This window comes from Bufo bufo, chromosome 4 (assembly GCF_905171765.1).
Source record: "Bufo bufo chromosome 4, aBufBuf1.1, whole genome shotgun sequence".
In the NCBI taxonomy this organism is placed as follows: Eukaryota; Metazoa; Chordata; class Amphibia; order Anura; family Bufonidae; genus Bufo; species Bufo bufo.
The window spans coordinates 546,240,734-546,264,888 of NC_053392.1; positions in this window are offsets into that span (position 1 = coordinate 546,240,734).

Below are 24,155 nucleotides of genomic sequence, written 5' to 3' on the forward strand. Positions count from 1 at the left end.
TTTTAGGGGGATATTTTATATAGTATTATTTATCATGTATTCACTTTTAGACATATTTTAATATTAAAAGCTGATGTTGTGACCCACATATTGAGTGCCAGTCTTTACCATTCCAATTTTTTCCTCACTTTGACTGATTGGGCGATCAGTCTTTGACTAGAGCACCTTGACCATACTGAGATAGGGGGTGAGCTATCCACAAATACATATTTGCGAGTTTGAAATCAAATTCTGTAAAAACTGACCAGTGAAATCCGAAAGGTGCTCTTTGTAATATGGGCCCCTTTGCCCACCTAGGCTGCAAAAAAGTGTCACACATCTGGTATCTCCGTACTCAGGAGAAGTTGGGCAATGTGTTTTGAGGTGTCATTTTACATATACCCATGCTGGGTGAGAGAAATATCTTGGCAAAAGACAACTTTTCCCATTTTTTTATACAAAGTTGGCATTTGACCAAGATATTTATCTCACCCAGCATGGGTATATGTAAAAAGACACCCCAAAACACATTCCTCAACTTCTCCTGAATACAGAGATACCAGATGTGTGACACTTTTTTGCAGCCTAGGTGGGCAAAGGGGCCCATATTCCAAAGAGCACCTTTCGGATTTCACTGGTCAGTTTTTACAGAATTTGATTTCAAACTCCTTACCACACATTTGGGCCCCTAGAATGCCAGGGCAGTATAACTACCCCACAAGTGACCCCATTTTGGAAAGAAGACACCCCAAGGTATTCGCTTATGGGCATAGTGAGTTCATGGAAGTTTTTATTTTTTGTCACAAGTTAGTGGAATATGAGACTTTGTATGAAAAAAATAAAAATAAATAAATCATCATTTTCCACTAACTTGTGACAAAAAATAAAAAATTCTAGGAACTCGCCATGCCCCTCACGGAATGCCTTGGGGTGTCTTCTTTCCAAAATGGGGTCACTTGTGGGGTAGTTATACTGCCCTGGCATTCTAGGGGCCCAAATGTGTGGTAAGGAGTTTGAAATCAAATTCTGTAAAAAATGACCAGTGAAATCCGAAAGGTGCTCTTTGGAATATGGGCCCCTTTGCCCACCTAGGCTGCAAAAATGTGTCACACTTCTGGTATCTCTGTATTCAGGATAAGTTGAGGAATGTGTTTTGGGGTGTCTTTTTACATATACCCATGCTGGGTGAGATAAATATCTTGGTCAAATGCCAACTTTGTATAAAAAAATGGGAAAAGTTGTCTTTTGCCAAGATATTTCTCTCACCCAGCATGGGTATATGTAAAATGACACCCCAAAACACATTCCCCAACTTCTCCTGAGTACGGAGATACCAGATGTGTGACACTTTTTTGCAGCCTAGGTGGGCAAAGGGGCCCATATTCCAAAGAGCACCTTTCGGATTTCACTGGTCAGTTTTTACAGAATTTGATTTCAAACTCCTTACCACACATTTGGGCCCCTAGAATGCCAGGGCAGTATAACTACCCCACAAGTGACCCCATTTTGGAAAGAAGAGACCCCAAGGTATTCGCTGATGGGCATAGTGAGTTCATGGAAGTTTTTATTTTTTGTCACAAGTTAGTGGAATATGAGACTTTGTATGAAAAAATAAATAAAAAATCATCATTTTCCACTAACTTGTGACAAAAAATAAAAAATTCTAGGAACTCGCCATGCCCCTCACGGAATACCTTGGGGTGTCTTCTTTCCAAAATGGGGTTACTTTTGGGGTAGTTATACTGCCCTGGCATTTTCCAGGGGCCCTAATGTGTGGTAAGGAGTTTGAAATCAAATTCTGTAAAAACTGACCAGTGAAATCCGAAAGGTGCTCTTTGTAATATGGGCCCCTTTGCCCACCTAGGCTGCAAAAAAGTGTCACACATCTGGTATCTCCGTACTCAGGAGAAGTTGGGGAATGTGTTTTGGGGTGTCATTTTACATATACCCATGCTGGGTGAGAGAAATATCTTGGCAAAAGACAACTTTTCCCATTTTTTTATACAAAGTTGGCATTTGACCAAGATATTTATCTCACCCAGCATGGGTATATGTAAAAAGACACCCCAAAACACATTCCTCAACTTCTCTTGAATACAGAGATACCAGATGTGTGACACTTTTTTGCAGCCTAGGTGGGCAAAGGGGCCCATATTCCAAAGAGCACCTTTTGGATTTCACAGGCCATTTTTTACAGAATTTGATTTCAAACTCCTTACCACACATTTGGGCCCCTAGAATGCCAGGGCAGTATAACTACCCCACAAGTGACCCCATTTTATAAAGAAGAGACCCCAAGGTATTCGCTGATGGGCATAGTGAGTTCATGGAAGTTTTTATTTTTTGTCACAAGTTAGTGGAATATGAGACTTTGTATGAAAAAAATAAAATAAAAAAATCATCATTTTCCACTAACTTGTGACAAAAAATAAAAAATTCTAGGAACTTGCCATGCCCCTCACGGAATACCTTGGGGTGTCTTCTTTCCAAAATGGGGTCACTTGTGGGGTAGTTATACTGCCCTGGCATTTTCCAGGGGCCCTAATGTGTGGTAAGTAGGTAAATGACCTGTGAAATCCGAAAGGTGCTCTTTGGAATGTGGGCCCCTTTGCCCACCTAGGCTGCAAAAAAGTGTCACACATGTGGTATCGCCGTATTCAGGAGAAGTTGGGGAATGTGTTTTCTGGTGTCATTTTACATATACCCATGCTGGGTGAGAGAAATATCTTGGCAAAAGACAACTTTTCCCATTTTTTTATACAAAGTTGGCATTTGACCAAGATATTTATCTCACCCAGCATGGGTATATGTAAAATGACACCCCAAAACATATTCCCCAACTTCTCCTGAATACGGAGATACCACATGTGTGACACTTTTTTGCAGCCTAGGTGGGCAAAGGGGCCCATATTCCAAAGAGCACCTTTCGGATTTCACTGTCATTTTTACAGAATTTGATTTCAAACTCCTTACACACATTTGGGCCCCTAGAATGCCAGGGCAGTATAACTACCCCACAAAGTGACCCCATTTTGAAAGAAGACACCCCAAGGTATTCCGTGAGGGGCATGGCGAGTTCCTAGAATTTTTTATTTTTTGTCACAAGTTAGTGGAAAATGATGATTTTTTTATTTTTATTTTTCATACAAAGTCTCATATTCCACTAACTTGTGACAAAAAATAAAAACTTCCATGAACTCACTATGCCCATCAGCGAATACCTTGGGGTTCTTCTTTCCAAAATGGGGTCACTTGTGGGGTAGTTATACTGCCCTGGCATTCTAGGGGCCCAAATGTGTGGTAAGGAGTTTGAAATCAAATTCTGTAAAAAATGACGAGTGAAATCCGAAAGGTGCTCTTTGGAATATGGGCCCCTTTGCCCACCTAGGCTGCAAAAAAGTGTCACACATCTGGTATCTCCTGTATTCAGAGAAGTTGAGGAATGTGTTTTGGGGTGTCTTTTTACATATACCCATGCTGGGTGAGATAAATATCTTGGTCAAATGCCAACTTTGTATAAAAAAATGGGGAAAAGTTGTCTTTTGCCAAGATATTTCTCTCACCCAGCATGGGTATATGTAAAATGACACCCCAAAACCATTCCCCACCTTCTCCTGAGTACGGAGATACCAGATGTGTGACACTTTTTTGCAGCCTAGGTGGGCAAAGGGGCCCATATTCCAAAGAGCACCTTTCGGATTTCACTGGTCATTTTTTACAGAATTTGATTTCAAACTCGCAAATATGTATTTGTGGATAGCTCACCCCCTATCTCAGTATGGTCAAGGTGCTCTAGTCAAAGACTGATCGCCCAATCAGTCAAAGTGAGGAAAAAATTGGAATGGTAAAGACTGGCACTCAATATGTGGGTCACAACATCAGCTTTTAATATTAAAATATGTCTAAAAGTGAATACATGATAAATAATACTATATAAAATATCCCCCTAAAAATTCAATAAAATTGCCACTTGTCTAATGGTCCTAGATGAATGACATGTGCAACTAATTCAAATTGGAAAGTCCATAATACAAAGATTTCAATCTGGGACAATGTTCCTTTAAATATCGACAGTCAACGTCCGGACAGTATTGACTTCTTTTGAGTCTATGATAACATGCAATCCGCCAGTTGTGGCGTTCAATCTTTCCTCACCGTAGTGGGATGTGTGCGGTGGTCACAGGCTGTGGAGAGATGTTGCTTACCGGTGTCTGCAGCTTACCGGCCCTCTCGTTCACCTGCTTTCCACACCGCGCTGCTGTGCTTACTACCGGCGTCCTCGCACTCTGTTCTAGGTCACGTGTTCCTACAGAGATATCGCGGGACTTCGTTAGTCTGTTCCGGTATCTGATGTGCTCATGCTCATAGCAAGATGGGAGAAATGGAGCGCTCCAAATTTGAAAAGTCAGTCAAATAGTCTTTCTCATGTCCGGATTAATACTTGCAACAGGGATTTCCACGCCAGAACGCGTTTCGAGGACTTCACTCCTCTTCCTCAGTGGCTGAATCCCTGTTGTACCTCACTTCCTTTTATATCCCCACAGGATCATTATAAAATCTGGACTGGAATGTCTTTTGAACACATTGCGGTATCAATGCGGTTTGCATGCGTTTTTTTCGTTGTCCATGCGTTTTTTCTTTCCATTACATCAGGATATTGTAATAAGTATAGACAGCCAAAAAACAATCTTCAATTGATCCATTTACACTCTTAAATTTATAAAATACATAAAATACATGACTCCTGTTAAAATCAACATAAAATATACTCAATTCATTGGAGGGAAGGGTAATTTGGGGTCTTATTTGTTGTAAAAAGCAGGATAATAAAACCTCTCTCTTATTTTACGTCAATTAATATGTTGTAGGTAGATATATATGTTGTAGGTAGATATGGGGGAGTGGGCCTATCACCAAGGGGGGGTCGTAGCGCCGATAAACGGCCAGACATGCGATCCCCCATTGGATGAGAGGCACACCACCCAAACTCATAGAAAGCCAAAAATCTCCATTTCTGCATTTAAACCTGCTGGCAACATGCTTCCAAAATTGTAAATCTGTTTTGTTTCTGCTCTAGACATTCGTTCGATGTGATTCCCACCTCTCCAGTGCTTCTCAATTTTCTCCAGGGCCACAAAAACCAACCCCGTAGGGTCTTGGTTGTGGGCCTCTTTAAAGTGCCTTGAGAGTGAGTGTTGTAGATATCCCTTTTTAATATTCGCAATATGTTCGGATATTCTCACTCTCAAGGCTCTTTTGGTTCGTCCAATGTACTGCCTGGCGCATGGGCACTGGACGAGGTAGATCACACTTACTGTATTGCACGTTAAGAATTGTTCTATTTCCCATGTAAATGAATTTTGGCTAGAAAAAACTTTTTTTGTATTTCTAGGGATTTTCGTTATTTTACAACATGTGCATTGTCCACATCTGAAAAAACCTTTTAAATTCATCCATCCTCCCAAATCTGGGTTTATAGTGTGTTTTGTCTTGATGGAAGGGGCCACCTTAATACCCAAATTTGGTGCTTTGGTGTATATAATTGTTGGTTTTGTTGGTATTACCCTACCTAGAGTTTTGTCCTGCAATAAAAGATGCCAATGGCGTTTCACTATCTCTTCAATTTTCTTCCTTTGTATTGTGTAGGGGAGAATTATTCTAAACTGGGAATCTGTTTCTTTATTTTGTGCTGTTTTAACTGTTAACAGTGTACGTCTAGATAGCTTTCTTACTCTCTCTAATGAGTCCTCTAGTAAATTACTAGGGTATTGTTTTGCCAAAAATTTGTCTCTTAAACGCATTGCTTCCACTTCAAATTGAGCCCCCTCGGTACAATTTCGTTTCAATCTACGAAATTGTCCGAAGGGCACATTCAAGAGCCAATTAGGTAAATGCAGCTTGAATGTAGGATGAATGCGTTTCTCGAAGAGGGTTTTTGGAAGGTCTTGCACACATATCTCTCTCCTACTTTTGTAATTGACAAATCCAAGAATTCTGTTTCTATATTCTCGGTACTTCGTATAAAAGTCAAGTTAAGATTATTTGTGTTTAGTTCGGATATGAACTTATTTAGACTTTCCTGATCCCCTTTCCAGATTAAAATAATGTCGTCTATATAACGTCGCCAGAGCACCAGGTCGCCCCCTCTGTGCGGATCTATAAATTCCTGTTCCCATTGTGCAAGAAACAAGTTTGCATAGCTGGGGGCAAACCTGGTGCCCATGGCGGTTCCTCTAATCTGCAAATAAAAACCTCCCTCAAAATAAAAATAATTATGTTCTAAAATATGTTGTATTCCCTCTAAAATAAAATCTGCTTGTGATGTCTTCATTTCTTTATTCCTTTCTAATTGGGCTTTAGTGGCCCTCAGGCCAGCTTCGTGGTCTATCACCGTGTAGAGGGACTGGACATCTAGGGTAGTCATAATCCAGTCCTCTCCCACGGTCAATCCTTCCAAAATTTCGATTATTTGGGTAGTGTCTCTCAAGTAAGACATCGTGGTTTTAACCATCGGTTGTAGCCACGTGTCTACATATCTTGAGAGGTTTGAGGTTAAGGAGCCAATGCCTGAAACTATGGGGCGGCCCGGAGGACTCTCCATGTCCTTATGCACCTTTGGAAGGCAATAAAAGACCGGTAGTCTTCCGGGCGTCCCCATAATAAATTCTAACTCTTGTTTTGACAGGATTCCTATTACGGCTCCTCTCTGGCAATATTCTTCTAATCTGCCATAAAATTTTAGGGTTGGATCAGCCTCAAGTTTTTGGTATGTAGTGCTATCGGTCAATTGTCTGGAGCACTCCTGTATATATTTAGACGTCTCAAGGATCACGATCGCCCCACCTTTATCGGCGGGGCGAATCGTGATCGACTCGTTTTTCTGTAATTCTTTAATAGCTGAGACTTCCCTATTGGACAGATTCTTCCTATAAAATTTTTTATCTTTTATTTTCCTAAGGTCTGCTTCTACGTTTTTCTGAAAACTCCCAATTTCTGGGCCTATTTCACATCTAGGAAATTTTTTTGATTTCTTTTTCAAACTGGTATGTTTAAAATCATCTTCTATTTGTGGAGTTATAGAGATCGGATATTCCTGATGAATTTTTGAATCCCAATATACGTATTAAATTGATTAAGCTGTACACTAGGTGCGAATTTAAGCCCTTTATTTAGTAAGGAACTCTGGGATGGAGTGAGGGTAGTGTTACTTAAATTAATAATGTTATCCTGTTCTATAGTGCTTGTGTTTATCTGTGATTTCTTCCTTTTCCTTCCCCTTCGTGTCTTGTTGGTTGATTGTGATAAAATTGGTGTTGGGTTTCCCTCTGATTGTGTGTTAGTGGGGTTCTCGGGTAGTCTCTCTGTCTCAGAGAGCGTGTCTGATGAGGTGAATACTGTGAATCTTCCTGTCTGTTGTGATAGTTGTGGTGTCTCAGGTTGTATTGGTGTTTCTGTGGGGTGTGTGCCCTTCTGTTGTGTTCTGGTGATCGTGGACGTCTGGTTTTTAATCTTGGTGAGTGGTGTGGTGGAGTTCCATCTAAAAAAGGCTGCTGTACTAGTGTTTCCAACCTGTTTCTACTTGGAATCGTCGGTCTCATTGGTTCTACAGGAATAATTAAGTCTCTATTTTCTATCTCACTTTGGTCATTGATTTGTAGTCTGGGGACAAATTTATATTTCTTACTTTTTTTAGCAATTATTTCTGATTCTGTCCTATCCAGACTACTACATATTCTATCTTGCCATAAATTAAAAACACTATCTTTCGGTAGTGAGTCTATTTTGACTTTCATCCGATTAATATTTTCCGTGATGTTCCCTAGAATTTGAGTTCTCCTTTTTATAATCAACTCAATTAATGCCCGTGATTGTGTATGGAGAAGTTTCTCCCATTCATGATTGAAGTCCTCTCCATACAAATCCTGGGCAGGAGTTTTCTGTAGTTGCAGTCCCTTTGGGATTCTGTCTAATTCTAAATATTGACACAAAGATTTAATTTCCCAATTTTGTCTTAATTGTTTCACCGCAAGATTTTCAAGTTCTCTAAATATTTCATGGGTAGATTGGGTTTCCCTATTTCCCACTGTCGGTGTATCAAACTGGAAGGTGTCCACCTTAAGTTTTTTTGCCTCTATGTGGCTCCACATATCCATAATGAGATTGATGGGAGCTAAATCCACGTATCAGGCGATACAGAAAATTGCAAATATGTATTTGTGGATAGCTCACCCCCTATCTCAGTATGGTCAAGGTGCTCTAGTCAAAGACTGATCGCCCAATCAGTCAAAGTGAGGAAAAAAATTGGAATGGTAAAGACTGGCACTCAATATGTGGGTCACAACATCAGCTTTTAATATTAAAATATGTCTAAAAGTGAATACATGATAAATAATACTATATAAAATATCCCCCTAAAAATTTAATAAAATTGCCACTTGTCTAATGGTCCTAGATGAATGACATGTGCAACTAATTCAAATTGGAAAGTCCATAATACAAAGATTTCAATCTGGGACAATGTTCCTTTAAATATCGACAGTCAACGTCCGGACAGTATTGACTTCTTTTGAGTCTATGATAACATGCAATCCGCCAGTTGTGGCGTTCAATCTTTCCTCACCGTAGTGGGATGTGTGCGGTGGTCACAGGCTGTGGAGAGATGTTGCTTACCGGTGTCTGCAGCTTACCGGCCCTCTCGTTCACCTGCTTTCCACACCGCGCTGCTGTGCTTACTACCGGCGTCCTCGCACTCTGTTCTAGGTCACGTGTTCCTACAGAGATATCGCGGGACTTCGTTAGTCTGTTCCGGTATCTGATGTGCTCATGCTCATAGCAAGATGGGAGAAATGGAGCGCTCCAAATTTGAAAAGTCAGTCAAATAGTCTTTCTCATGTCCGGATTAATACTTGCAACAGGGATTTCCACGCCAGACGCGTTTCGAGGACTTCACTCCTCTTCCTCAGTGGCTGAATCCCTGTTGTACCTCACTTCCTTTTATATCCCCACAGGATCATTATAAAATCTGGACTGGAATGTCTTTTGAACACATTGCGGTATCAATGCGGTTTGCATGCGTTTTTTTCGTTGTCCATGCGTTTTTTCTTTCCATTACATCAGGATATTGTAATAAGTATAGACAGCCAAAAAACAATCTTCAATTGATCCATTTACACTCTTAAATTTATAAAATACATAAAATACATGACTCCTGTTAAAATCAACATAAAATATACTCAATTCATTGGAGGGAAGGGTAATTTGGGGTCTTATTTGTTGTAAAAAGCAGGATAATAAAACCTCTCTCTTATTTTACGTCAATTAATATGTTGTAGGTAGATATACAGTATATGTTGTAGGTAGATATGGGGGAGTGGGCCCACTCCCCCATATCTACCTACAACATATATATCTACCTACAACATATTAATTGACGTAAAATAAGAGAGAGGTTTTATTATCCTGCTTTTTACAACAAATAAGACCCCAAATTACCCTTCCCTCCAATGAATTGAGTATATTTTATGTTGATTTTAACAGGAGTCATGTATTTTATGTATTTTATAAATTTAAGAGTGTAAATGGATCAATTGAAGATTGTTTTTTGGCTGTCTATACTTATTACAATATCCTGATGTAATGGAAAGAAAAAACGCATGGACAACGAAAAAAACGCATGCAAACCGCATTGATACCGCAATGTGTTCAAAAGACATTCCAGTCCAGATTTTATAATGATCCTGTGGGGATATAAAAGGAAGTGAGGTACAACAGGGATTCAGCCACTGAGGAAGAGGAGTGAAGTCCTCGAAACGCGTCTGGCGTGGAAATCCCTGTTGCAAGTATTAATCCGGACATGAGAAAGACTATTTGACTGACTTTTCAAATTTGGAGCGCTCCATTTCTCCCATCTTGCTATGAGCATGAGCACATCAGATACCGGAACAGACTAACGAAGTCCCGCGATATCTCTGTAGGAACACGTGACCTAGAACAGAGTGCGAGGACGCCGGTAGTAAGCACAGCAGCGCGGTGTGGAAAGCAGGTGAACGAGAGGGCCGGTAAGCTGCAGACACCGGTAAGCAACATCTCTCCACAGCCTGTGACCACCGCACACATCCCACTACGGTGAGGAAAGATTGAACGCCACAACTGGCGGATTGCATGTTATCATAGACTCAAAAGAAGTCAATACTGTCCGGACGTTGACTGTCGATATTTAAAGGAACATTGTCCCAGATTGAAATCTTTGTATTATGGACTTTCCAATTTGAATTAGTTGCACATGTCATTCATCTAGGACCATTAGACAAGTGGCAATTTTATTGAATTTTTAGGGGGATATTTTATATAGTATTATTTATCATGTATTCACTTTTAGACATATTTTAATATTAAAAGCTGATGTTGTGACCCACATATTGAGTGCCAGTCTTTACCATTCCAATTTTTTCCTCACTTTGACTGATTGGGCGATCAGTCTTTGACTAGAGCACCTTGACCATACTGAGATAGGGGGTGAGCTATCCACAAATACATATTTGCAATTTTCTGTATCGCCTGATACGTGGATTTAGCTCCCATCAATCTCATTATGGATATGTGGAGCCACATAGAGGCAAAAAAACTTAAGGTGGACACCTTCCAGTTTGATACACCGACAGTGGGAAATAGGGAAACCCAATCTACCCATGAAATATTTAGAGAACTTGAAAATCTTGCGGTGAAACAATTAAGACAAAATTGGGAAATTAAATCTTTGTGTCAATATTTAGAATTAGACAGAATCCCAAAGGGACTGCAACTACAGAAAACTCCTGCCCAGGATTTGTATGGAGAGGACTTCAATCATGAATGGGAGAAACTTCTCCATACACAATCACGGGCATTAATTGAGTTGATTATAAAAAGGAGAACTCAAATTCTAGGGAACATCACGGAAAATATTAATCGGATGAAAGTCAAAATAGACTCACTACCGAAAGATAGTGTTTTTAATTTATGGCAAGATAGAATATGTAGTAGTCTGGATAGGACAGAATCAGAAATAATTGCTAAAAAAAGTAAGAAATATAAATTTGTCCCCAGACTACAAATCAATGACCAAAGTGAGATAGAAAATAGAGACTTAATTATTCCTGTAGAACCAATGAGACCGACGATTCCAAGTAGAAACAGGTTGGAAACACTAGTACAGCAGCCTTTTTTAGATGGAACTCCACCACACCACTCACCAAGATTAAAAACCAGACGTCCACGATCACCAGAACACAACAGAAGGGCACACACCCCACAGAAACACCAATACAACCTGAGACACCACAACTATCACAACAGACAGGAAGATTCACAGTATTCACCTCATCAGACACGCTCTCTGAGACAGAGAGACTACCCGAGAACCCCACTAACACACAATCAGAGGGAAACCCAACACCAATTTTATCACAATCAACCAACAAGACACGAAGGGGAAGGAAAAGGAAGAAATCACAGATAAACACAAGCACTATAGAACAGGATAACATTATTAATTTAAGTAACACTACCCTCACTCCATCCCAGAGTTCCTTACTAAATAAAGGGCTTAAATTCGCACCTAGTGTACAGCTTAATCAATTTAATACGTATATTGGGATTCAAAAATTCATCAGGAATATCCGATCTCTATAACTCCACAAATAGAAGATGATTTTAAACATACCAGTTTGAAAAAGAAATCAAAAAAATTTCCTAGATGTGAAATAGGCCCAGAAATTGGGAGTTTTCAGAAAAACGTAGAAGCAGACCTTAGGAAAATAAAAGATAAAAAATTTTATAGGAAGAATCTGTCCAATAGGGAAGTCTCAGCTATTAAAGAATTACAGAAAAACGAGTCGATCACGATTCGCCCCGCCGATAAAGGTGGGGCGATCGTGATCCTTGAGACGTCTAAATATATACAGGAGTGCTCCAGACAATTGACCGATAGCACTACATACCAAAAACTTGAGGCTGATCCAACCCTAAAATTTTATGGCAGATTAGAAGAATATTGCCAGAGAGGAGCCGTAATAGGAATCCTGTCAAAACAAGAGTTAGAATTTATTATGGGGACGCCCGGAAGACTACCGGTCTTTTATTGCCTTCCAAAGGTGCATAAGGACATGGAGAGTCCTCCGGGCCGCCCCATAGTTTCAGGCATTGGCTCCTTAACCTCAAACCTCTCAAGATATGTAGACACGTGGCTACAACCGATGGTTAAAACCACGATGTCTTACTTGAGAGACACTACCCAAATAATCGAAATTTTGGAAGGATTGACCGTGGGAGAGGACTGGATTATGACTACCCTAGATGTCCAGTCCCTCTACACGGTGATAGACCACGAAGCTGGCCTGAGGGCCACTAAAGCCCAATTAGAAAGGAATAAAGAAATGAAGACATCACAAGCGGATTTTATTTTAGAGGGAATACAACATATTTTAGAACATAATTATTTTTATTTTGAGGGAGGTTTTTATTTGCAGATTAGAGGAACCGCCATGGGCACCAGGTTTGCCCCCAGCTATGCAAACTTGTTTCTTGCACAATGGGAACAGGAATTTATAGATCCGCACAGAGGGGGCGACCTGGTGCTCTGGCGACGTTATATAGACGACATTATTTTAATCTGGAAAGGGGATCAGGAAAGTCTAAATAAGTTCATATCCGAACTAAACACAAATAATCTTAACTTGACTTTTATACGAAGTACCGAGAATATAGAAACAGAATTCTTGGATTTGTCAATTACAAAAGTAGGAGAGAGATATGTGTGCAAGACCTTCCAAAAACCCTCTTCGAGAAACGCATTCATCCTACATTCAAGCTGCCATTTACCTAATTGGCTCTTGAATGTGCCCTTCGGACAATTTCGTAGATTGAAACGAAATTGTACCGAGGGGGCTCAATTTGAAGTGGAAGCAATGCGTTTAAGAGACAAATTTTTGGCAAAACAATACCCTAGTAATTTACTAGAGGACTCATTAGAGAGAGTAAGAAAGCTATCTAGACGTACACTGTTAACAGTTAAAACAGCACAAAATAAAGAAACAGATTCCCAGTTTAGAATAATTCTCCCCTACACAATACAAAGGAAGAAAATTGAAGAGATAGTGAAACGCCATTGGCATCTTTTATTGCAGGACAAAACTCTAGGTAGGGTAATACCAACAAAACCAACAATTATATACACCAAAGCACCAAATTTGGGTATTAAGGTGGCCCCTTCCATCAAGACAAAACACACTATAAACCCAGATTTGGGAGGATGGATGAATTTAAAAGGTTTTTTCAGATGTGGACAATGCACATGTTGTAAAATAACGAAAATCCCTAGAAATACAAAAAAAGTTTTTTCTAGCCAAAATTCATTTACATGGGAAATAGAACAATTCTTAACGTGCAATACAGTAAGTGTGATCTACCTCGTCCAGTGCCCATGCGCCAGGCAGTACATTGGACGAACCAAAAGAGCCTTGAGAGTGAGAATATCCGAACATATTGCGAATATTAAAAAGGGATATCTACAACACTCACTCTCAAGGCACTTTAAAGAGGCCCACAACCAAGACCCTACGGGGTTGGTTTTTGTGGCCCTGGAGAAAATTGAGAAGCACTGGAGAGGTGGGAATCACATCGAACGAATGTCTAGAGCAGAAACAAAACAGATTTACAATTTTGGAAGCATGTTGCCAGCAGGTTTAAATGCAGAAATGGAGATTTTTGGCTTTCTATGAGTTTGGGTGGTGTGCCTCTCATCCAATGGGGGATCGCATGTCTGGCCGTTTATCGGCGCTACGACCCCCCCTTGGTGATAGGCCCACTCCCCCATATCTACCTACAACATATATATCTACCTACAACATATTAATTGACGTAAAATAAGAGAGAGGTTTTATTATCCTGCTTTTTACAACAAATAAGACCCCAAATTACCCTTCCCTCCAATGAATTGAGTATATTTTATGTTGATTTTAACAGGAGTCATGTATTTTATGTATTTTATAAATTTAAGAGTGTAAATGGATCAATTGAAGATTGTTTTTTGGCTGTCTATACTTATTACAATATCCTGATGTAATGGAAAGAAAAAACGCATGGACAACGAAAAAAAACGCATGCAAACCGCATTGATACCGCAATGTGTTCAAAAGACATTCCAGTCCAGATTTTATAATGATCCTGTGGGGATATAAAAGGAAGTGAGGTACAACAGGGATTCAGCCACTGAGGAAGAGGAGTGAAGTCCTCGAAACGCGTCTGGCGTGGAAATCCCTGTTGCAAGTATTAATCCGGACATGAGAAAGACTATTTGACTGACTTTTCAAATTTGGAGCGCTCCATTTCTCCCATCTTGCTATGAGCATGAGCACATCAGATACCGGAACAGACTAACGAAGTCCCGCGATATCTCTGTAGGAACACGTGACCTAGAACAGAGTGCGAGGACGCCGGTAGTAAGCACAGCAGCGCGGTGTGGAAAGCAGGTGAACGAGAGGGCCGGTAAGCTGCAGACACCGGTAAGCAACATCTCTCCACAGCCTGTGACCACCGCACACATCCCACTACGGTGAGGAAAGATTGAACGCCACAACTGGCGGATTGCATGTTATCATAGACTCAAAAGAAGTCAATACTGTCCGGACGTTGACTGTCGATATTTAAAGGAACATTGTCCCAGATTGAAATCTTTGTATTATGGACTTTCCAATTTGAATTAGTTGCACATGTCATTCATCTAGGACCATTAGACAAGTGGCAATTTTATTGAATTTTTAGGGGGATATTTTATATAGTATTATTTATCATGTATTCACTTTTAGACATATTTTAATATTAAAAGCTGATGTTGTGACCCACATATTGAGTGCCAGTCTTTACCATTCCAATTTTTTCCTCACTTTGACTGATTGGGCGATCAGTCTTTGACTAGAGCACCTTGACCATACTGAGATAGGGGGTGAGCTATCCACAAATACATATTTGCGAGTTTGAAATCAAATTCTGTAAAAACTGACCAGTGAAATCCGAAAGGTGCTCTTTGTAATATGGGCCCCTTTGCCCACCTAGGCTGCAAAAAAGTGTCACACATCTGGTATCTCCGTACTCAGGAGAAGTTGGGCAATGTGTTTTGAGGTGTCATTTTACATATACCCATGCTGGGTGAGAGAAATATCTTGGCAAAAGACAACTTTTCCCATTTTTTTATACAAAGTTGGCATTTGACCAAGATATTTATCTCACCCAGCATGGGTATATGTAAAAAGACACCCCAAAACACATTCCTCAACTTCTCCTGAATACAGAGATACCAGATGTGTGACACTTTTTTGCAGCCTAGGTGGGCAAAGGGGCCCATATTCCAAAGAGCACCTTTCGGATTTCACTGGTCAGTTTTTACAGAATTTGATTTCAAACTCCTTACCACACATTTGGGCCCCTAGAATGCCAGGGCAGTATAACTACCCCACAAGTGACCCCATTTTGGAAAGAAGACACCCCAAGGTATTCGCTTATGGGCATAGTGAGTTCATGGAAGTTTTTATTTTTTGTCACAAGTTAGTGGAATATGAGACTTTGTATGAAAAAAATAAAAATAAATAAATCATCATTTTCCACTAACTTGTGACAAAAAATAAAAAATTCTAGGAACTCGCCATGCCCCTCACGGAATGCCTTGGGGTGTCTTCTTTCCAAAATGGGGTCACTTGTGGGGTAGTTATACTGCCCTGGCATTCTAGGGGCCCAAATGTGTGGTAAGGAGTTTGAAATCAAATTCTGTAAAAAATGACCAGTGAAATCCGAAAGGTGCTCTTTGGAATATGGGCCCCTTTGCCCACCTAGGCTGCAAAAATGTGTCACACTTCTGGTATCTCTGTATTCAGGATAAGTTGAGGAATGTGTTTTGGGGTGTCTTTTTACATATACCCATGCTGGGTGAGATAAATATCTTGGTCAAATGCCAACTTTGTATAAAAAAATGGGAAAAGTTGTCTTTTGCCAAGATATTTCTCTCACCCAGCATGGGTATATGTAAAATGACACCCCAAAACACATTCCCCAACTTCTCCTGAGTACGGAGATACCAGATGTGTGACACTTTTTTGCAGCCTAGGTGGGCAAAGGGGCCCATATTCCAAAGAGCACCTTTCGGATTTCACTGGTCAGTTTTTACAGAATTTGATTTCAAACTCCTTACCACACATTTGGGCCCCTAGAATGCCAGGGCAGTATAACTACCCCACAAGTGACCCCATTTTGGAAAGAAGAGACCCCAAGGTATTCGCTGATGGGCATAGTGAGTTCATGGAAGTTTTTATTTTTTGTCACAAGTTAGTGGAATATGAGACTTTGTATGAAAAAATAAATAAAAAATCATCATTTTCCACTAACTTGTGACAAAAAATAAAAAATTCTAGGAACTCGCCATGCCCCTCACGGAATACCTTGGGGTGTCTTCTTTCCAAAATGGGGTTACTTTTGGGGTAGTTATACTGCCCTGGCATTTTCCAGGGGCCCTAATGTGTGGTAAGGAGTTTGAAATCAAATTCTGTAAAAACTGACCAGTGAAATCCGAAAGGTGCTCTTTGTAATATGGGCCCCTTTGCCCACCTAGGCTGCAAAAAAGTGTCACACATCTGGTATCTCCGTACTCAGGAGAAGTTGGGGAATGTGTTTTGGGGTGTCATTTTACATATACCCATGCTGGGTGAGAGAAATATCTTGGCAAAAGACAACTTTTCCCATTTTTTTATACAAAGTTGGCATTTGACCAAGATATTTATCTCACCCAGCATGGGTATATGTAAAAAGACACCCCAAAACACATTCCTCAACTTCTCTTGAATACAGAGATACCAGATGTGTGACACTTTTTTGCAGCCTAGGTGGGCAAAGGGGCCCATATTCCAAAGAGCACCTTTTGGATTTCACAGGCCATTTTTTACAGAATTTGATTTCAAACTCCTTACCACACATTTGGGCCCCTAGAATGCCAGGGCAGTATAACTACCCCACAAGTGACCCCATTTTATAAAGAAGAGACCCCAAGGTATTCGCTGATGGGCATAGTGAGTTCATGGAAGTTTTTATTTTTTGTCACAAGTTAGTGGAATATGAGACTTTGTATGAAAAAAATAAAATAAAAAAAATCATCATTTTCCACTAACTTGTGACAAAAAATAAAAAATTCTAGGAACTTGCCATGCCCCTCACGGAATACCTTGGGGTGTCTTCTTTCCAAAATGGGGTCACTTGTGGGGTAGTTATACTGCCCTGGCATTTTCCAGGGGCCCTAATGTGTGGTAAGTAGGTAAATGACCTGTGAAATCCGAAAGGTGCTCTTTGGAATGTGGGCCCCTTTGCCCACCTAGGCTGCAAAAAAGTGTCACACATGTGGTATCGCCGTATTCAGGAGAAGTTGGGGAATGTGTTTTCTGGTGTCATTTTACATATACCCATGCTGGGTGAGAGAAATATCTTGGCAAAAGACAACTTTTCCCATTTTTTTATACAAAGTTGGCATTTGACCAAGATATTTATCTCACCCAGCATGGGTATATGTAAAATGACACCCCAAAACATATTCCCCAACTTCTCCTGAATACGGAGATACCACATGTGTGACACTTTTTTGCAGCCTAGGTGGGCAAAGGTGCCCAAATTCCTTTTAGGAGGGCATTTTTAGACATTTGGATACCAGACTTCTTCTTACGCTTTGGGGCCCCTAAAATGCCAGGGCAGTATAAATACCCCACATGTGACCCCATTTTGGAAAGAAGACACCCCAAGGTATTCAATGAGGGGCATGGCGAGTTCATAGAAAAAAATAGCGGAAATAGATTTTTTGGATTTTGTTCTCACAAAGTCTCCCTTTCCGCTAACTTGGGACAAAAATTTCAATCTTTCATGGACTCAATATGCCCCTCAGCGAATACCTTGGGGTGTCTTCTTTCCAAAATGGTGTTATTTGTGGGGTGTTTGTACTGCCCTGGCATTTGAGGGTCTCCGCAATCATTACATGTATGCCCAGCATTAGGAGTTTCTGCTATTCTCCTTATATTGAGCATACGGGTAATGAGATTTATTTTTTTCCGTTCAGCCTCTGGGCTGAAAGAAAAAAATGAACGGCACAGATTTCTTCATTCGCATCGATCAATGTGGATGAAAAAATCTCTGCCAAAAAAAGAAAAAGGAGGGGAAAGGCGTCTGCCAGGACATAGGAGCTCCGCCCAACATCCATACCCACTTAGCTCGTATGCCCTGGCAAACCAGATTTCTCCATTCACATCAATCGATGTGGATGAATAAATCATTGCCGGGATTTTTTTTTTTATATATACAAAGTGTTTGCCAAAGTATATGAACACCGCCACCTCCTCAGCTCATATGCCTCGGCAAACGTATCTTTTACTGCAGAGGAGAAATCTCGTCTTGCAGCGCCGCATACACCGACTTGCGTGTAATCTGACAGCAGCGCAATGCTTCTGTCCGAATGCACATCAGTGCTGCAGCTAGTCGATCGGTTGGTCCACCTGGAAGGTAAAAAAAACAAAACAAAAAAGAAAAAACCAGGCCGCAACGCAATAACTTTATTAACTTTAAAACAGAACATATTAACTTTTTTTAACTTTTTTAACTTTTTTACTTACCGGTAATTTTTTTTTTGTTTAGTTTTTTTTACCTTTATAGAACAAACCTCTCTTTCCCCATGGGACAATGTGCAAAGCGCAAATCGCCCAAAGATGTGGCAAAGTACGTTATGCACTTTATCCCAGGTGAAAGGAGAGGTTTGCAGCAGCTGTGAGTAAAAGGGCCCTAATAGCCCTGTGTGCCTGTCCTGTGAGATGCAATCCCTATGCTAGGTGTACCTGTGTGTGGTACTTCCGGAAACACTCTCCAAAGCATAGGGCAGGGTGGTCAGGACAGTCAGGACAGAAATAGCGGGTGTCACGCCTTATTCCACTCCTGCTACAGACACGACATCTTTTTCGGGGTGACGGTTGGGTTGAGGTACCAGGAACGACACTGGGGAAATGTCGCTCGTGTAGACGGCTAACTACACTGGTGGATGGGGCCACGGAACCTCCTGGATACAGGAGGTTCTCGATGATCTCTTCCTGGAATTTGAGGAAGGATCCTGTTCTCCCAGCCTTACTGTAGAGAACAAAACTATTATACAGCGCCAATTGAATTAAATATACAGACACCTTCTTATACCAGCGTCTGGTTCTGCGGGAAACTAAATACGGAGACAACATCTGGTCATTGAAGTCCACCCCTCCCATGAGCAAATTATAGTCGTGGACTGAGAGGGGCTTTTCAATGACACGGGTTGCTCGCTCAATTTGGATTGTCGTGTCTGCGTGAATGGAGGAGAGCATGTAAACGTCACGCTTGTCTCTCCATTTCACCGCGAGCAGTTCTTCGTTACACAAGGCAGCCCTCTCCCCCCTTGCAAGACAGGTGGTTACAAGCCGTTGGGGGAAGCCCATGCGACTAGTTCGCGCGGTGCCACAGGCGCAAATCCGTTCTAGAAACAAATGCCTAAAGAGGGCCACACTTGTGTAAAAATTGTCCACATAAAGATGGTACCCCTTGCCGAATAAGGGTGACACCAAGTCCCAGACTGTCTTCCAACTGCTCCCCAGGTAGTCAGGGCAACCGACCGGCTCCAGGGTCTGATCTTTTCCCTCATAGATCCGAAATTTGTGGGTATAGCCTGTGGCCCTTTCACAGAGCTTATACAATTTGACCCCATACCGGGCACGCTTGCTTGGGATGTATTGTTTGAAGCCAAGGCGCCCGGTAAAATGTATTAGGGACTCGTCTACGCAGATGTTTTGCTCGGGGGTATACAAATCTGCAAATTTCTGGTTGAAATGGTCTATGAGGGGCCGAATTTTGTGGAGCCGGTCAAAAGCTGGGTGGCCTCTGGGACGGGAGGTGGTGTTGTCGCTAAAATGCAGGAAACGGAGGATGGCCTCAAATCGTGCCCGAACATGGGCATGTGATGAATCGGGTTCGTGGACCAATATGACCGCAATTCATGCTTTTTTGTCAGGCCCATGTTGAGGAGAAGGCCCAAAAAAAATTTAAGTTCGGAAACTTGGACTGGTTTCCACCGGAAAGGCTGGGCATAAAAGCTTCCCGGGTTGGCGGATATAAATTGTGTGGCATACCGGTTTGTCTCTGCCACGACTAAGTCCAAGAGCTCCGCAGTCAAGAACAGCTCAAAAAATCCCAGGGCCGAACCGATTTGAGCCGTCTCAACCCGAACTCCAGACTGGGCGGTGAAAGGGGGAACTACAGGTGCGGCTGAAGTTGGTGACTGCCAATCAGGGTTTGCCAGCACCTCAGGGATTCTAGGGGCTCTACGGGCCTGTCTGTGCGGTGGCTGCGACAGGGGTAACTACTGCACGTGCCACCGTACCAGCTTCAACTGCCCTTCTGGTGCTCGCCACGTCACCATGTTGTACGGCAGTGCTGGTACTAGGTCCAGGGAGGGCTGCGCTGCTGGTGTGTGCCTCACCACGTGATCCGGCAGCGACAGCCCCACTCTGCTGCTCTTGAAGCGGATCCTGCATAACCTGTGGTCTAGCGACACGGGGCCGGGTACGCCTGGTGCTGCCAGGGACCTCAACCTCCTCGTCCGAACTTTGGGTCAGAGAGCCACTGCTTTCCACAGGTTCATATTCTGACCCGCTAGATTCGTCAGATGAGGGTTCCCACTCCTCATCCGACTGGGTCAGAATCCTGTAGGCCTCTTCAGAAGAATACCCCCTGTTTGACATTTTGGACTACTAAATTTAGGGGTATTCCCTGAGACTACCCAAGAAAAAAAGCAAGCCTGTCTTACAAATGGGAGGCTAGCGAAGTACCAGAGGCCGCTGCGATTGATAAAAAATATCAAAACTGATTTTTTTATCGCCGCAGTGCGTGTAAAATGAATGTGCAGTGATCAAAAAAAAAAATATTTTTTGTCACTGCGGTGGGGCGGGCGTGGGTGAACGCACGTGTGGGCGACCGATCAGGCCTGATCGGGCAAACACTGCGTTTTGGGTGGAGGGCGAGCTAAGGTGACACTAATACTATTATAGATCTGACCGTGATCAGTTTTGATCACTTACAGATACTATAAAAGTACAAATGCTGATTAGCGATACGCTAAACAGCGAATAAGTGACTGCGGTGCGGTGGGCTGGCCGCTAACTCACGCTAAACTACCTAACCAAGGGGCCTAAACTATCCCTAAAACCTAACAGCCAATACTAGTGAAAAAAAAAAAGTGACAGTTTACACTGATCACTTTTTTTCCTTTCACTAGTGATTGACAGGGGCGATCAAAGGGGTGATCAAAGGGTTAATTGCGGTGCAGGGGGGTGATCTGGGGCTAAGGTGTAGTGTTTGGTGTACTCACAGTTCAGTCTGCTCCTCTGCTGGATCCAACCGACGAAAAGGACCAGCACAGGAGCAGACAAGCCATATAACAGATCATATTTACTAATATGATCTGTTATATGACTTGTGATTGGATTTTTTGAAAATCGCCAGGCTGCCAGCCAATGATCGTTGCTGGCAGGCTGGTGACGAACTTCTTCTTTAACTTTTGCCGGCCCGCGATGCGCATGCTCGCGAGATGACGCGTATATGCGTGATTGTGCGCAGCGCTGCCACCTCCGGAACGCGAATCTGCGTTAGGCGGTCCGGAGGTGGTTAAACTCCTTGTTAGAGACCAGCAAGTTGTGCAAAAAGTACTGAAACATTGAACAGTTGGACACGTGCATTCAAAAGTTTAGAGAAGGTCACATTAAGTTCACCTGTAAAGATTAGAGTGTCTTTCAGGTTCATCCTGAATTCTACCCACAAGCCAAATATCCCTAACTTTTTGTGAGTAGCGTACATTTATCAACAGTAGCCAGAAAGTGTCTGACCCTTTTAAAAGAACGGTGATGGCTATGCTATTGATGTGGCACTGGCTATTATTATAATGGATGCTAATTTCTACCTAGACACTGTATGGTGGTATTATTACGCCTAATTTCTTTTGACATGTTTATGTGTATTTATACACTTGAGACTGAGCCCCCTTTTTGGCAAGGGAACTGGTGGCTCAGTACAGTAGTGAGTACCTCTCATTATGTACTTATTTGATCTCTACTATTGTGCCACCAGGTTATAACAGTCCAGGAAGCAGTTGGACAATATGCGCACATGCCTCACATCCACTGAAGATATCTGGTGGTCCTGTGCTGGCTGCTCAGGAGGAGAGTTAAAATAATTAAGATGGTAGAAAGCGTCTTGTTTCACAATGAATACAAATATGCAGTATGTAGATTCATTTTTACAAAGTAAGCCATAAAACAAAATATCTAGGTGATTTATCACTGACAACCAACACAACACATTCACAGCAAGGAGAGTGTGAGTCTATGCAAAACAATAATTGCTAAATATATATTGATTTTGGAAGAGATTTATGGTTTTCTGTCGACCCAGGCTGATGAGAGATCAACAGTTCATTCATCAACAGGAAACTATGATAAATTATGTAATGGCATTAAACAGTTAAACACTCTGCTGATTTTTAAAAAAAATTATAAGACATATGAAACCACTAATTAATATTTACCATATGTTTCGAGCTGCATTAGAGGACGGGCAGTTCAACACATAAGGAGGATAGAACAACCATTTTAACCATTTAAAGATGCAGCTATTTTTGGCCTTGAGGACACAGGATGGTTTTCTTTTTATATCACTGCTTTCTTTTGATTTTTCTGTTGATGTAACTGTATAAGGGTGGGTTCACACCAGCGTTAGGGATTTCGTTATGGCGTTCAGTTATAACATGGTTATAACGGAATCCCCACACAGAATGCAAAACGGAAGCCTTTAAAAGGCATTCCGTTTGCTTTCTGTCCTAATAGAAGTCTATGGGATAGCACAAAGGATCCGCCTGGGTCCTGTTATGCAAGACGGAAAACAAAGTCCTGTCAACAGGACTTTGTTTTCCGTCTTACACAACGGGACCCAGACGGATCCGTTTTGATTCCCATAGACTTCTATTAGGACGGAAAGCAAACGGAATGCATTTTAAAGGCTTCCATCTTGCATTCCGTCATAATACAAGTTTATGGGCAGAAGAACGGATCCGTCCTTCCGCCTTATGGAATCCGTTATTTTCCGTTATAACCATGTTATAACGGAAAGCCATAACGGAAACCCTAACGCTAGTGTGAACCCACACTAAGAGCCTTTTTCACTTCTGAGTTGCATTTTTGATGGCATCATTTTTTGGTATATATGTATAATATGAACTTTAATCTGTGAGTCATTACAATTATAGTGATACTAAATGTATTTATTTTTTTATGTTTACTAATTTTACACAATGAAAACCCTTTAAAAAAGAATTTTCGCCACATGCTGAAAGTCACAACTTTTTTATTATCCGCATAACTTTGATCCTCTGTCTAACCACTTCGATTTGGCAGTTGCTATTGATTTTGTCAACTGAGAAGTTCAAGGGGTTCTGCAGTTTGTTTAAAGTGATGATTTATCTCTGGATAGATCATCAGCATCTGATCAGCGGGGGTCTGACGCACGGGACCCCCACAGATCAGCTGTTTGAGAAGGCAGCGGCGCTCCAGCAGCGCCGCAGCCCTCTCACTGTTTACCGCTGGCCCAGTGACGTCACGACTAGTATCAACTTGTCTGAGCGCGGCTAAGCTCCGTTCACTTGAATGTGTAACATCCCAGAGTTATGTTACAAAACTCTTTTACCCCGCTACAACCTGTTAAGGGCATCAACATTGTCATCTTGTGTAATTTCATATAATTTCCTCATATATGTGCATTCTAAGCCTTGTAAATGTATATTGCTGTAATTTTCATGTTCACCAGCACGTGGCAGCAATGTTTTTAGCAGAGACTTAGCTATAGTTTAGTGTTTCTGAACTGGAATAGTACAGTCGTGGGCAAAAGTTTTGAGAATGACACAAATATTAGTTTTCACAAAGTTTGCTGCTAAACTGCTTTTAGATCTTTGTTTCAGTTGTTTCTGTGATGTAGTGAAATATAATTACACGCACTTCATACGTTTCAAAGGCTTTTATCGACAATTACATGACATTTATGCAAAGAGTCAGTATTTG